Raw genomic sequence first — 15,316 nt, forward strand, 5'->3', positions numbered from 1 at the left:
AAAGGATTCTATATATAAAGTATGGCACTGGTTCAATTGGCCAATCATTTGCAAAAAATAAACCTGGACCCTGATCTCATAGCACATACAAACTTGAATTCCAGACTGATTAAATACTTAAAATAAAAAGACATAGAAAAACTAGAAAAGCTAAAAATTTATGTGTATAAGATGTTTGACCAAGTTCAAATAAACATGTATGGCACACAGATTATTAAAAAAAATTAAACATATTGGTTGAACTTGAAAAAAAATTAAACAGACATGACATATTTAGGCAAAGAATATTTATATTGCAACTGACAGATAACGGACTGATATCTGTAATGTGGCGAAAGCTCAAAACTTGCTAGAACAAGACAACCCAGAATCTAAATGGAAAATGCAAATGAATAGAAATTAATTGAAGAACAAATCCAAACATCCAACTGTCTCCAAATTTCAACTATCTCTGCATACCCATGTCCCCTCACATCAGGATGAGAATCTGCACTAGCCTGTGACTTGCTTTGTGAAGTCATGTTGAATGTCACAGTCGCAATGAAATGTGATAGAAGTGATGTTCTAGGATTTCTGAGCACGGTTATTAAAAGGACTAGCATCCTCTCTTTTGCTCTTTAAAAATCCAGCTGTCATGTTATACAAAAATCCAGGTTATTATACTAATTAATGAGTAGAAGCCATGGGGAGAAAGGCCCTGGAGGAAGAAGATGATGGTCATTCCATTCCCATCCAAGGTCCATGTTGTATGTTCCAGCCTCAGCACACTTCTAAAGGGTGCAGCTCCATAAATGACAAATAGATCCTATCCCACAGCACTTACTCAAGAATATAGATTCAGAATACATCTGTGTTTCCTAACTTATCATTTTTGTTGTTGTTCCCTACTGGATCATTCCTATCAGCATATATATGGTTTTATTTCTTCCATCTTTAAAATAAACATTTCTTTGGCCTTAATTCCACCACCAGCTACCATCTCAATTCTTTATTCCTTTTTGCAACAAAAACTCTTTAAATTAATCTCTCCTCCTTGAAATGTTTTATTCACTTGATTTCTTCTTTTGGTTGTTGTAGGACCTTTCTGGTCACTACTTCTCAGACCCTTTTGCTGAGTCATTCTCATTTCCAACTGTTTAATGTTGGTATATCCCAGGACTCAGTCCTTGATCTGTTTAGCTCCTTTACTTGTTCATTTTGTTCGTGATCTCCTCCAAATCTCATACTTTTATTTTTAAGTATTTATTTATTATTTTTTAAATTATAGCTTTAAATATTATCTCTTTAACAAGGGCTTTTAAATTTAAATCTCCAGCATACACTTCCCTTTCAAATTCCAGGCTTGATTTTATAACTGTCTACTTGGTATCTCGGATATTTACAGACATCTAAAACTCATCATTATTCATAAGTAAATTCATGATCTTCCTCTCCAAAACTTCTGCCCTATCACCTTTCTAATCGCAGTTGGTGACAACTCAATTTTTCGTGGAGACTCCTCTCCCCTCATATCCTTATAAATACATACTGAATCCGAACATTTTTCAACATTTTCTCTTATTTCATTCAGGTCTGAGCCACTGCCATATCCTAAGAATTCCTAACAACTAGTCCTGTTATACTTCTTTCCTCCTACAGTCTATTCATACACAGGAGTCAAGAATGATAAAGCCATACCCCTGCTCATTATCCTCTAATGGCTCTCCATTCCACTGAATGTAAAAGATATCGTTCATAAAAGGTTCTACAAGGCCCTACATGATCTGACCTTTCCCTACCCTTACATTCTCTGAATATTCTTGTTTCCTCAATTTTCTTTATCCATAGTGGTTTCCTATCTATTTGTCAAAATACTAGGCCTCTGAGAGAGAGTGAGAGAGACAGATTTGTTGTTCCACTTATTTTTGCATTCATTGGTTGATTTTTGTATGTGCCCTGACCAGGGATGTAACCCACAAACCTTGGCATATCAGGACAATGCTCTAACCAACTGAACTACCAATTCAGGGTTCCATAAAATTTCTTCTATTACCTACATAAGGAACAATTTCTGTTGCGTGCAGCCCCAAATTCTCCTTACAACTGAACTAGTTTCAGAGGTTCTCATAAGAGTCCACATTACTTCAAATGTCCAAAAACAAAATTAGGCTTTTGTCAAAATTTATGCCTGACCCTGAACAATAATAAACCAAGAATGCTACTATCATGAAAGGAGGAATCTGAGAGGTCATGGTCTCAAAACAGACAGTACACTGACTTCATATCTGGACTTGTATACCCTATAGATTCTTAGATACCTGTTCTCTAGTGTGTCAAACATAAAATAAACTAGCCAGAGGCAGGGCAAAATCAAATCAAATCATTCCCAGATACTGAAAGAATTAATTGCTAGTACACCTGCCTTACAAAAAATAGTAAAGAAAGTCTTCTAGGCTGAAAGGAAGTGATACCAGACTTAAATCCATAAGAAGAAATTAATAACAGTAAAATGAAAAATCTGTGTACTAATATAAAAGACTCTAAAAATGTATTTTTTCACGTGTAGTTTCTCATCAAAAAGAAATTAAATTCAAAATTGGTGAGTTTAACCTGGCTGGTGTGGCTCAGTGGTTGAGCGTCGACCCATGTACCAAGAGATCACCAGTTTGATTCCAGGTCAGGGCACATGCCCAGGTTGTGGGCCCAGTCCCCAGTGACGAGGCATGTAAGAGGCAACCAATCAATGTTCTCTCTCATTGCTGTTTTTATCTCTCTCTTCCTCTCTCTAAAATCAATAAAGAAAAATATTTTTAAAAATTGGTGAGTTTAGTTCATTACATTTATTGAAATTATTTACATCTCTTGTTTCTATAATCTTACTTTGTGCGATTTGTCCTGCCTTCCTTTTGCTTCTACTACTTTGTTCTCTTTTTTGGCAGGATAGGAGGATTAAGATTTTTTTTACTAGAAATTATACACTCTATTCTTTTAGTAGTTACCCTTGAGATTTTATCATGTGTACATAATAAAGTCTAAACTAGGACACTATCTTAGCTTTCTGAATTAGAGAAAAGGCTAAGATACTCAAAGATACAGTGGCTCAATGAAAAGTTTCTTTCTTTTTCACATAATAGTACTGAAGTGAGCAGTCCATATTAATATGATGGTTCTGTTCCATGAGATCACTCAGGGCCTTAGCTTGCCTCCATGTCATTGTATTGCAATCTGCTAGTATGTTGTCCTCATCTGTATAGTTAAAGGCAGATTGCTGCCACATTTCCATTCCATAGGAAAGGGAAAGAGAAATCCAGTGCAAGTAATTTTCTTTTAAACCAAGGAGGCAGAAGCTGCACATAGCACTTCTGTCCAATATCAAGAATTTAGTAACATAACAACATATTGTTGCAACTGTGGCTGGGAAATATAGTCTCTTGCTGGTGAGACCAAGTGCCTAGAAAGAAGGGAAAATAGATTTTTGGGGGGGACACAAAAGTCTGGCCATCAAAATACTTATATCTACTTTCTTCTCATACATAGAAAAGACTTAATGTGCCTCTTTGGAACATAATTCAAAATCCCATCTAGTCCAAGGTCCAACTTCTTCCCATTCATTTCAAATGACTGTTTATAATCCTGGGAGCAATATATTAATAGTCAAGTTATATAAACCTAAATCCTAACATACAGTGATGGAAGACCTTTTAGACAAAGGAAGGAAAAATAAAAGATAAAGGAATAATGGAAAATACAGAGTAGTCACTGGCCCACAGATAGGAATAAAATCATACTGCACAGGAATTATAAAGAACCCTTTGGCCTAGTATTAAAAGAGGGTTCCTTGTTTACACACTGGTTCTGATATCTTAGAAAAATTCCTTTATCATCTACTGTCTCTACCTTTGCCTTCTAGAGGTTCTTCACTGTTCATTATCTTCTGTGGCCATATCTGATTTTGGAGAGAATGTAGTTATGGTAGAGTGAAAATGGGGGAGTGCACTGTTTTAATAGCCCACTTCTTTGCTATAGTTGGTTTGGGAGCCTGAGGGTTGCTTTAAGGATCAAACAATCAAAGCCTTTTACAAGATCTTACTTATAGACTCATGGGCAGTATAATTCTCAAAACACCTTAGTAAACTTGGATTCTATTTATTTCCTATTTTTTTTAAATGTCAGTTACCAATATTTTTGTTTTGTTCTGTTTTTTGCTTTACTGAACATCGTTTTTAAGTCAGACTTTTCCCTGACTTCTTGGCTCCCTCTCTCCCTCTTTCTCCTTTTAATGACAGCAACTTTGAGGCTATATGAACAATAGGTTTAAGTTGGAAGGCAACATCCCTAATTTGATATGTCAAAGGACTGCCTTTCTTTCTTTGAGGAAGCTTTAGGGAAAGTTTTTGAGTCAGTTTTGTTTCATGCTATTTTTTTTTTTATAATACATTACTAAAGCAATAGGGAATATGTGTTGGCTGCTTGCTGCTTTTAGCAAGGTATTATAAAAAAAAGATGAGCTAAGGCAAGAATATGCCAATTTGCAAGCAGAGAAGGAAGAGGATAGAGACTCCAGAAATTTGAGCCTTACAGAATAGAAAAGCCAACTACTTCTGTACCCCAAACAACGTAAGATCTACTGCCTCACTGCTAAACCCTATAGTTTATTAAGGCAACTGCCCATATTTTAGGTTTCCGTGATTGTTGCACACCAGTTCCAGGGGCTTATTTAGTTAAGGTTAAACTACTCTAAGAAAGACATCTAAAAATACAAAGCATTAATGCAAATTTGTATCTCATGTAATAGTCTCAAAATATAGTCAGATAAGCAGTATGGCTCTGCTCTACTTAGTCATTCAGGGACCCAGGTAATCTGTTTTAGTGCTACACCATCTCTTACAGTCTGAATTTGTATGATCAATGCTGTCTTCATATTGTCCATGTTTCAAACATCAGAAAGAAGGATGAGAAGTCCAGGACAAGCAATTTCTTTTTAAGCAAATAAGGTGACAGGTATACACATGACTCTAATTCACATTATATTGGTGATAATGTGACACATGACCACACCCAGTTGTATGGGTGAAGTGTGGTCTCTGACTCAATGGCCATTTGTCCAAGCAGGAGGGGGAGATCAGATTTTAGGCAGGACACCATAACTGTAAGTCCCTGCCCCCCAAATACTAAGATCTTAAAATACTTTAACTATGGTAAGCCATCTTTTAATTTATAGGCTTTTGCTCAGAATTTTATTTTTATCTTTTGAACACTCCCTCCCAATAAATAATATTGTTATTTTTACCCAGATGTTTATGTAGTTTTACTTGCATGTTTACCAATTTGTATACACCTTTTTTGGTATTGTATTAACTTTCTTTTGCTGCACAAGCTTAGCAGCTTAAAACAACACTCACTCATTAGCAGGCAGTTCTGTAGGTCAGAAGTCTTGCGAGGCATGGAGGGGTTTTCTTCAAAGAATATCACAAGGCCAATATCATGCTGTCGGCTACACTTTCTTATCAGGAGGCTTTAGGGGGAGAATCCTCTTCTTTCTAAGCAGAATTCATTTTGTTGGCAGAATTCAGTTCCTTGGGGTTGTACAACTGAGGTGGTCCCCCTTTCCTTGTTGACCATCATCCACGGGCCACTCCCAGCTCCTTTCCACTTGGCCCCATAGGCAGTCCACAGCATGGATATATGCTTTTGAGGCTGTGGAGTGTCTCTCCAACTTTCTCTTCTGTAACCAGTTGAAAAAATATATATTTATATACATAACATATATATGTTAGTTTCTTAACTGCTCTTTGAATCAGTCATAACATCTTACTGAGTCAAATACAATCTTTGATACTTGTTCATTTATATTTGTATGAATTGTATTTTTTAACCTTTTTGAAAGCTACACTTTAATAGTTAGTTTAACTATTAAATAGTTTAACTATTTTTTAATAGTTTATTTTTTTTTTTTATTTTTTTTTTTATCCTCACCCGAGGACACTTTTTCATTCTTTGTTCAGATAGAGCAGGAGGGAGAGAGAGAGAGAAACATCGATGTGAAAGGGACACATCGAGTGGCTGCCACCCGCACAACCAACCAGGGCCGGGGACAAACTGCAACCGAGGTACATGCCCTTAGCGGGAACCGAACCCGGGTCTCTCAGGACCGCAGGCCGACGCTCTAACCGCTGAGCCAAACCGGCCAGGGCTATTTTTTAATAGTTTAACTATTAAAAAAGTTAGCTTGCCACAAATTGTCCTATTGCTAGTCATCAAGATCCATAGATACACAAGGGTCTGTAGTCAGCTTTTTGGTGGCTCATCATTAAATATAAACAATAAATTTATATTTGGGAAAAGCTTTCAATATGAAAATATAGAGAAAGAAAGAGAGAGAGAGAGAGAGAGAGAGAGAGAAAGAAAGAAAGAAAGAAAGAAAGAAAGAAAGAAAGAAAGAAAGAAAGAAAGAAAGAAAGAAAGAAAGAAAAAGAGAATGTTAGGAGCAGAAGAAAACTTTTAAAAAATATTTAAATCCTTAGAAAAACTTCCAGTTCTGGACAAGATGAAGTAAGCATAATCAAACCAATTCTTTCTCAAGATTACAGCAAACAACCCATGGACAAAATTATCAGGAGACTGTGAAAGGTAGAGAAAAGAAGGCAACTGGCTAGGGACCATTGAACTTGAGAAATGTCCTGTGTGAGTTTTGTTTTTCTTGTTTGTTTGCCTCCTATATGTGCAATTGGCACAGAACCTCTAAATAAATAAGTAAATAAGCAAGCCCCAGTGAAATCCACTTTCTCCAGCCAAAGGACTAGCAAGGGGGTAGCTCTGCAGAACAGAACTCTTAACTGTACTCTCCCACCACCAGGCAAACATCCATAAAGAAGTAGTGCCTCTCTCCCTCCACACCAGTCACTGTGTGGATCAAGGTCTGTCAACTATTCCTATCCTGCACTAAGGAGTAAAGCAAAGAGCAGCTGCCACTCCCTCCCAAACTAAAGAGTGAGAGGAGGATTAGAAAGAGCAGAAAGCTAAAGAAAGGAATTCCTTAAATTTGTTTATGAAGTCCTGGGCATACCCTCAAGTGGCTCTGGTATAAGACCAATGAGAATCAACACAGTAAAGGTTCTGAGAATTAAACTATGGTATAGAACATTTCCAGGTTTCAAATTAACTTTTGGGTAGCACACAAGTGAGGTAGGCCAGATTTACACTGCAATTGCCTTGGAAATTAAATTGACAAGCCATAACCAACAAACATGGGTCAGGATGCATATTCTGAACCTAAAAAGCATGACTGGCTGCTAGAAGAGAAGATTTAAATAGAAAGTATATTCTCATAACATAATACTCAAAATATACACAATACTCATAACCATCCAAAGTTATGTATCATATCTGGAACCATGAAAATCTAAACTTGAACAAAAAAAGACAATCAACAGACACCATGATCGAGATAATATAGCTCTTGGAATTATCAAACAATGATTTTAAAAGCTAGCATACAAATGCTCCAAGAAACAATTATAAACATTCTTGAGACAAATGGGAAAACTAAATATCTCAGGGAAAAAAAGAGAAAGGTATAAAGAAGCAGATAAAAATTTTAGAACCAAAAAATACAATAACTAAAATAAATACTCCATTAGATGGGCTCAACAAGAGAATGGAGATGACAGAAGAAAAAAAAAATCAGTGAACTTGAAGATAAATCGATAGAAAACTATCAAATGTGAACAAGAGAGAAAAAAGATTTTAAAACAAGCAATAAATAAATAAGACCTAACACCCAAGACACTGAATTTTCAGAAGAGAAAAAAGAATGCTGTGGTGAAAAAAAAATTTTGAATAAGGTTGTAAACTTCCTAAATTTAATGAAAGACATAAACCTACAGATTCCAAAATCTTGGTGAACCCCCAAATAGGATAAACACAAAGAAATTGATGCCTAGACATTATAATCAAATTTCTGAAAAACTGAAAACAAAGAAAAACTGTTGAAAGAAGCCTTAGAGAAACAACACAGTGCCTGAATGGAAACAATGAAAATAAATTTCTTATAGTAAATTATAGAGGCCAGAAGGAAGTGGCACATAGGGGAAAAGCTTCATGACATTGATCTTGGCAAGTATTTCTGGGATAAGACCCAAAAGCACAGGCAACAAAGGCAAAAATAAATAAGCAGGGTTACATTAAACTAAAAAGTTCCTTCACAACAAAGTAAACAATCAATGCAGTGAAAAGGCAACCAATGTAATGGAAGAAAATATTTGCAAACGATATATCTGATAAGAGGTTCATCTCTAAAATATATGAGGAACTCCTACAATTCAATAGCAAAAAACTAATAAATCAATTAAAAAGTGGGTTAAGGACTTCAAAAGACATTTCTCCAAAGAATTCATACAAAAGACTAATATATATAAGAAAAGATGCTCCACATACTATTGATCAGGGAAATGAAAAAAAACCACAATGAGATCACCTCATGACTATTAGAATGACTATTATAAAAAATAAATAAATAAATAATTCTTGGTGAGTAGAGAAATTGGAATCCTTTTGTACTTTTGATGGGAATATAAAATGGTGCAGCTGCTATGGAGAACAGTATGGAAGTTCCTCAAATACAAACAAAACAAAACCAAAAAAACCTTTCCATATGATCCAGCAATCCTATTTCTGGGTATTTATCGAAAATAATTGAAATTAGGGTCTCAAAGAGATACCTGGACTCCCATATTCTTTGAACATTGTTCACTATAGCCAGGATGTGAAAACTACTAAATTGGCCACAGACAAGTAGATAAAGAAAATTTGTTATATATACATAATGAAATGTTTTTTAGCTGTAAAACAGAACAAAATCCTGTGATATGCTGTAATGTGGATGGAATTTGAGATTATGTTAAGTGAAATAAGCCAGTCACAGAAAGACAAATACTGTATGATTCCACTTACATGAGGTCTGTAAAGTAGACAAATTAAAGCACAAAGTAGAATAGTGGTTGCCAGGGGCTGGGAGGAGGGGAAAATGGGGAGTTGCTGTTCAATGGGTATAAAGTTTCAGTCATGCAAGATGAAAACGTTCTAGAGATCTGCTGTACAACATTGTGTTTATAGTAAATAATACTGTACTCTATACTTAAAATTTTGTTAAGAGGGTAGATGTCATATCATGTGCGTGCGCGCGCGCACACACACACACACACACACACACATATCCACAATAAAAATTTTAAAAAAGTGGTGCATTTTTAAAATGCTAAAGGAAAAAAAACTGTCATCCAGAATTTTATACCAAGTGAAACGTACAAAAGCAATTGAACAGAAAAAGAACAGTATTAGAACAATACTTGGATGCCGAAGAGGCATATCAAATCTTTTTTAGACAAACATCATTTTCTTTTTTTTTTATCCTCACCCGAGGACATTTTTGGTTCAGATAGAGTGGGAGGGAGAGAGAGAGAGAGAGAGAAACATTGATGTGAAGGGGACACATCGAGTGGTCTCCTCCCACATGACCCAGCCAGGGCCAGGGACAAACTGCAACCGAGGTACGTGCCCTTAGCGGGAACTGAACCTGGGACCCTTTAGTCCGCAGGCCGATGCTCTAACCGCTGAGCCAAATTGGCCAGGGCGACAAACATCATTTTCAATAACAGCATTCCATATTTGAAATTGTAAGCTCCATTAGGGCGAGGACAGCAGTCTATCTTATTTACCATTATATATATATTCAGCATCTAGCACAATGAAGGTACAACAAATATTTGCTATTTAAATCAATAAATCTGTATTAGCATGAGTTATTTTTAATCTAGTCTGCAGTACAAGTTAATCATTAGCCTGTAATGATTGATATATTTTTTAAAAAGCATCTCTGTAATCCTATTATACTTTTATAAAAAGTAGTAAATATCAAGGGAGCAGCCACAAAGAGGTGGTGCCAAGGACCATACTATCCTGACTTCAATACCCTCTGGCTAGTCACATGGTAGGTAGGTCTCACTAAAGAAAAAGAAAACTGTGCCTGGCCAGTGTGGCTCACTGGCTGGGCGTCGACCCATGCACCAAAAGGTCGCCAGTTCGAGACTCGGTTGGGGCACATGCCCAGGTTGTGGGCCAGGTCCCCAGTGGGGGGTATGCAGGAGGCGGCCATTCGATGTTCTCATTCATCGATGTTTCCTTCCTCTCTCTCTAAAATCAATTTTTAAAAAATGTTAAAAAGAAAAAGAAAACTGTCTATTATCAGTGTATTTCTTTTTAAAAACAGTGTGAGTCTCTGCCAGAAGCTAACAAGACTTAATGAAATGTCCAGGAATCTGACCAATTATGCTAATTTATCCTCTTTTCCAGAAAAAGCAGAAAAGAATCTTCTCTTGGAGGGTTAGAATCACTCTTTTGCTTTACCTACCCTAAGAGTAGATCACAGTAATCACTGGATTAACAGATTAGAAATAACAATGTGTGTGATGGCAGGGGTAAAGAAGCCCTTATAGGCTTTTCTCCTTTTCAGATCATTTCACCTCTTTGCTCTTCCAGAGTTTATTTATTTTAGGGTGGCAGAGGGGCTGCTTAATCCATATATTCCACTCTAGTATATGAGAACTCTACCTCTATATTTGGTTTCAGATACAAGATAATCTGATAATAAAATGGATTTGGATTTTCCATTTGAAGTTGTCTCATATCTATCTCCCTCAGGAACCTTATGAGGATGGGTAATTCAGCCAAGGCAAGATTTAGGGAGTTGGATTTCTTGAGCTAACACCTTACAGCAGGTGTTCAATAAATAACTATAATAATCAAACATATGGTATGTGCCCCAAACAGAAATTAATATAAGATCAGTTTGGAACTGGGTTCTGCCAAGGCAAGTTGAACTCTGACTGCATAAACATACTTTCATTCATTTTTCCCCCCATTCTTTTCAATGTCTATAGGCAGCAGTGGCTCAGTTGTTTTTTCCTGGTGGTGGTGGGGGATCTACACAAACGTTACATTAAAATTTTTTTCATTTTTTGAAGAAACCATTGAACATAAGTAATGACACCACAAATATTTCTCGGTATATATTTTTTCATTTCAAATGAATATAACATTATTTACTCCCTCCAATAAAAATTGTAAATGGATTTTTAAGCTAACAAATCATGAAATATTTTAGTTGAGTTACAAGTGAACCAAATGGTCATATTTATTTTAACACCTGGAAAAAGTCAGGATATGCACAGCTGGCTGTTAGCTTGTCACACATTCCTAAGTTTACAATTACTACTAGTGTTCTCAAAGTTCACTGACAAACAGTTACAGGTGGCCAAGATGTTTGTGCTTAGAAAGAGTTTACTCAGCAAAATCCAATAATGTATCAATAATAGCATTTACTTTTGAAAATATCAGTATTTAAAAATGGAAATATTTAATTATTTTCTTTGAATTATTTAAAGCATGCTAAGACTGCTAATGAAAAATTTACTTATATCACTCTAATTTTCAAAAAGATTCAGCAAATTAAAAAACATTTATTTCAAAGAAAGAGTTGATCTATTAAATAAAGTCTAATAATTTAGAAAATTTCTTATGGTGAAAGTAGCCATAGCCTTATATAATAAACTCATTCTCTCTGTACTGCAGGCCGACACTCCAACCACTGAGCCAAACCGGCCAGGGCTAAACTCATTCTCTAGAACATTATTTCTAGAAGTAATGCAACTAGTATCCCAAAGGAAGCAAAAACATATCCTTTTTTAAAAGAATCATTTTCAGGTTTTTAGATGGTATAAAGAGCTAAATTTCTATTTTAAATGTAAATATTTTCTATAATTATTTAGAATTTTAAAATTAATATTGATGAGAAATAATATTTACAAAAAATATAACATGTAAATAATAACAAAAATATCTACATACCTCCACCCAGTTTAAGAAAATAATGTGCCCTGGCCGGTTTGGCTCAGTGGTTAGAGCGTCCGCCTGCGGTCCGGAGAGACCCGGGTTCGGTTCCCGCTAAGGGCATGTACCTTGGTTGCAGTTTGTCCCCGGCCCTGGTTGGTCGTGCGGGTGGCAGCCACTTGATGTGTCCCTTTCACATCGATGTTTCCCTCTCTCTCTCTTCCTCTCTCTCCCTCCCACTCTGTCTGTACAAAAAATGGAAAAATGTCCTCGAATGAGGATAAAAAAAAAAAAAAAGAAAATAATGTTATCATTACCCATGCGTGCCCCTTCCTGAACTAATTTCCTTCCCTTCTATCCCTCAGAGGTAATCATTTTCCCGAATTTTGTGTATTTAATTTTCTTGCTTTTCTTAGGGTGTACCAAATAAGGTTTTATTCCTAATCAATTTATTGTTTACTTTTGAACATTCTGAACTTTATATAAATTAAACAATACTATAAGTGTCTTTCGACTTTTAGTTTGTTCAACTTTGTATTCCTAAGATTCATACAAATTATTGCATGCAGCTGTAATTCATGCATTTTCATTGCAGCATTACACTATATAAAAGTAACACAATATATTTATCAATTCTATTATTGATGGACATTAAGGCTTGTTTCCAGTTTTTCCCATTACCTAGTTTACTAACAATTATTTTGCACAACTCTCTTGTGGCACATACGTAAGAATTTCTAATAGGGATATTATATATATATGTATATATATCTCAAAAATTATATGTAATATATAAATGACTATACTATTTATGTCAAATTGTTTTCTAATGTGCTTTTTATCAATTTATACCTTCATTAGCAGTATTTCCATTTGCTCCATATCCTTGTCAATACTTGATGTTATCAGACTTTACATTTAAGCCAAGCTGGTAGGTTTACAGCAGTATCTAGTTGTGGTTTTAATTTTCACTCCTCCAATTAACAATGAGGTTGAGTAACTTTTTGTTTATCAGTCATACTGATAAACTCTTGTGAAGTGCTTGTTCAAGTCTCTAGTCCATTTTCCTATGGAGTTGCTTATCTTTTTCTTAGCTGAATAGGGAATAGTTCTTTATATATTCCATCTATTATATGGGGCAAATATCTTTTCCCATGGCTTGTCTTTTACTCTTTTTATGTCTTTTAATGAACAGTTCCTAATTTTAATGTAGTACTATTTAACCATCTTTTTTTTTTGTTCAAAAGTATTTTTCATACTATTATCAAATTTGAAAAATATTCTTAATACAAAAGCTATAATACTGCACTAAAGAAATGGGGGAAATGTCAGTTCTATCATATGATAATATATATATATATTTTTTTACAAAATAACAAGTTCATATAAAAAATTGTGGCTCAAATGATTGAATGATTATTCTTCTCTATTCTTGGTGCAGCTAACTTACTAACAAATTAATTTGTTGGCTGATAAATCTGGAGCTACAAAATGCACAAATTTCTGAAAAGTTTTATATAACTTATCATTTAAGAATAAAACACAAGTGAAGATTGATTGCAAAGGCACATTTGCAACATTTGAATGAATAATGGAGCTGATGTCATTTTTTTTATCAACAGGAATATATATGCATAAACAAAGAAAATATCTGTGTAATGGGAGTGAGGTTGGGCGAAAAGAGGAATTTTTTTACTTTTCATATCTTAACATCATACCACAGCATGGATACCTTTATAATGAAAACCATGTCGGATCATCTTCAAGCTGAATTGAAAATTATTGTAAAAATGTTAAAATATTGCACAATGAGATATAACCTCACACATGCCAGAATAGCTACCATAAATAAGTCAACAAACAAGTACTAATGAGGATGTGGAGAAAAGGCAACCCTAGTGCACTGTTAGTGGGAATGCAGACTGCTGCAGTCACTGTGGAAAACAGTATGGAGTTTCCTCAAAACAATTAAAAATAGAACTGCTTTTTAAAAAAAATCTCATTCTATCTATCTATCTATCTATCTATCTATCTATCTATCTATCTATCTATCTATCTATCTATCTATTTTTTGCTATGTGCCCCTAGAGGGAACCAAACCCAGGACTCTGATCCGCAGGCTGACGCTCCAACTGCTGAGCCAAACCGGCCAGGGCTGGAACTGCTTTTGACTCAGCAATTCCACTTCTGAGAAAATATCCTAGGAATCCTGAAACACCAATCAGAAAGAATATATGCACCCCTATGTTCATAGCAGTGTTATTTACAATAGCCAAGATCTGGAAACAGCCCAAGTGATCATCAGTAGATGAGTAGATTAAAAAAAAAAACCACTGGTATATTTACACAATGGAATACTATGTGCCCATTTAAAAAAAAGGAACTCTTGCCCTGGCCAGTTTGGCTCAGCAGTTGGAGCATCGGCCTGGAGTCCAGAGAGGCCCGGGTTCAGTTCCCGCTAAGGGCACGTACCTCGATTGCAATTTGTCCCTGGCCCTGGTTGGGTCATGCGGGTGGCAACCACTCGATGTGTCCCTTTCACATTGATGTTTCTCTCTTTCTCCCTCCCACTCTAACTGAACAAAAAAATGGAAAAATGTCCTCGGGTGAGGATAAAAAAAAAAAAGGAACTCTTACCTTTTGCAACATCATGGGTGGACCTGGAGATTATTGTGCTAAGTGAAATAAGCCAGTCAGAGAAAGACAAATACCATATGATATCACTTATATGTGGAATCTAATGAACAAAATAAAACCAGAGGCATGGATACATGAAACAGACTGACAGCTGAAATAAGGTAAAGAGATAAGCTACCCATAGACACAGACAACAGTGTGGGATGGCCAGAGGGAAGGGGGTTAGGGGCTGGGTGGAGATGGGCAAAACGGGGTGGGGAGTGGGGGAGGAATAGAGTCATTTGTAATAGTGTCAACAATAAAAATAAAGTTTAAAAAAACCTGAAATATTCCAAATGGATTATTCTGAGATATGCCAACAGAGGTCTGAAAAAAAAAATTAATTGAACTAAATTAGTCACTGGTAAAAATGATGCAAAAGTGTGTTACTTGTAAGAGTTGTTTTAAAAAATATTTAATATTCAAACACAATGTGATTTAATGTTTTATATTTATATGGTTTCTCATATAAACATATCAACAAACCAGAAGAGAAATTTGGTCAAACCATGTGTACTGATGATTTGCAAAATAAATTACCATAGATTTAAGTAACTAGAGTGTGTGCATATAAAAATTTATCATATTGTTACTTAGAATCAACGATATAAGAATGTGAATGCATCAAGTAATTTTTTTACGAGAAAATAAAATGTGAGGAAGTAGGAGTGTCTCTTGAAGTTTACACTAAGAGGATAAGGAAAAAAGGCCTTGCAGAATGGTTTTTTTGGCTTCTAGAAATACCGGACTTGGACTAAATCTCTTTTCCTTCCTT

The 15,316-nt window shown here is 35.4% G+C and overlaps 1 long non-coding RNA gene across 2 annotated transcripts in view; it reads right to left on the reverse strand.

The window, feature by feature from the left end:
- Positions 1-14,854, reverse strand: part of LOC118625108 — a 53,732-nt gene extending 38,878 nt beyond the window's left edge. For both annotated transcript variants that reach the window (XR_004958618.1, XR_004958617.1), the window contains exons 1-2: positions 14,824-14,854; positions 5,382-5,704 (exon numbers count right to left, since the gene is read on the reverse strand). This is a non-coding gene — a long non-coding RNA (uncharacterized LOC118625108). The remainder of the gene's footprint in view (positions 1-5,381; positions 5,705-14,823) is intronic.
- Between the last annotated feature and the right edge of the window lie 462 nt (positions 14,855-15,316).

This window comes from Molossus molossus, unplaced genomic scaffold (genome assembly GCF_014108415.1).
Source record: "Molossus molossus isolate mMolMol1 unplaced genomic scaffold, mMolMol1.p scaffold_m16_p_11, whole genome shotgun sequence".
Taxonomy (NCBI): domain Eukaryota; kingdom Metazoa; phylum Chordata; class Mammalia; order Chiroptera; family Molossidae; genus Molossus; species Molossus molossus.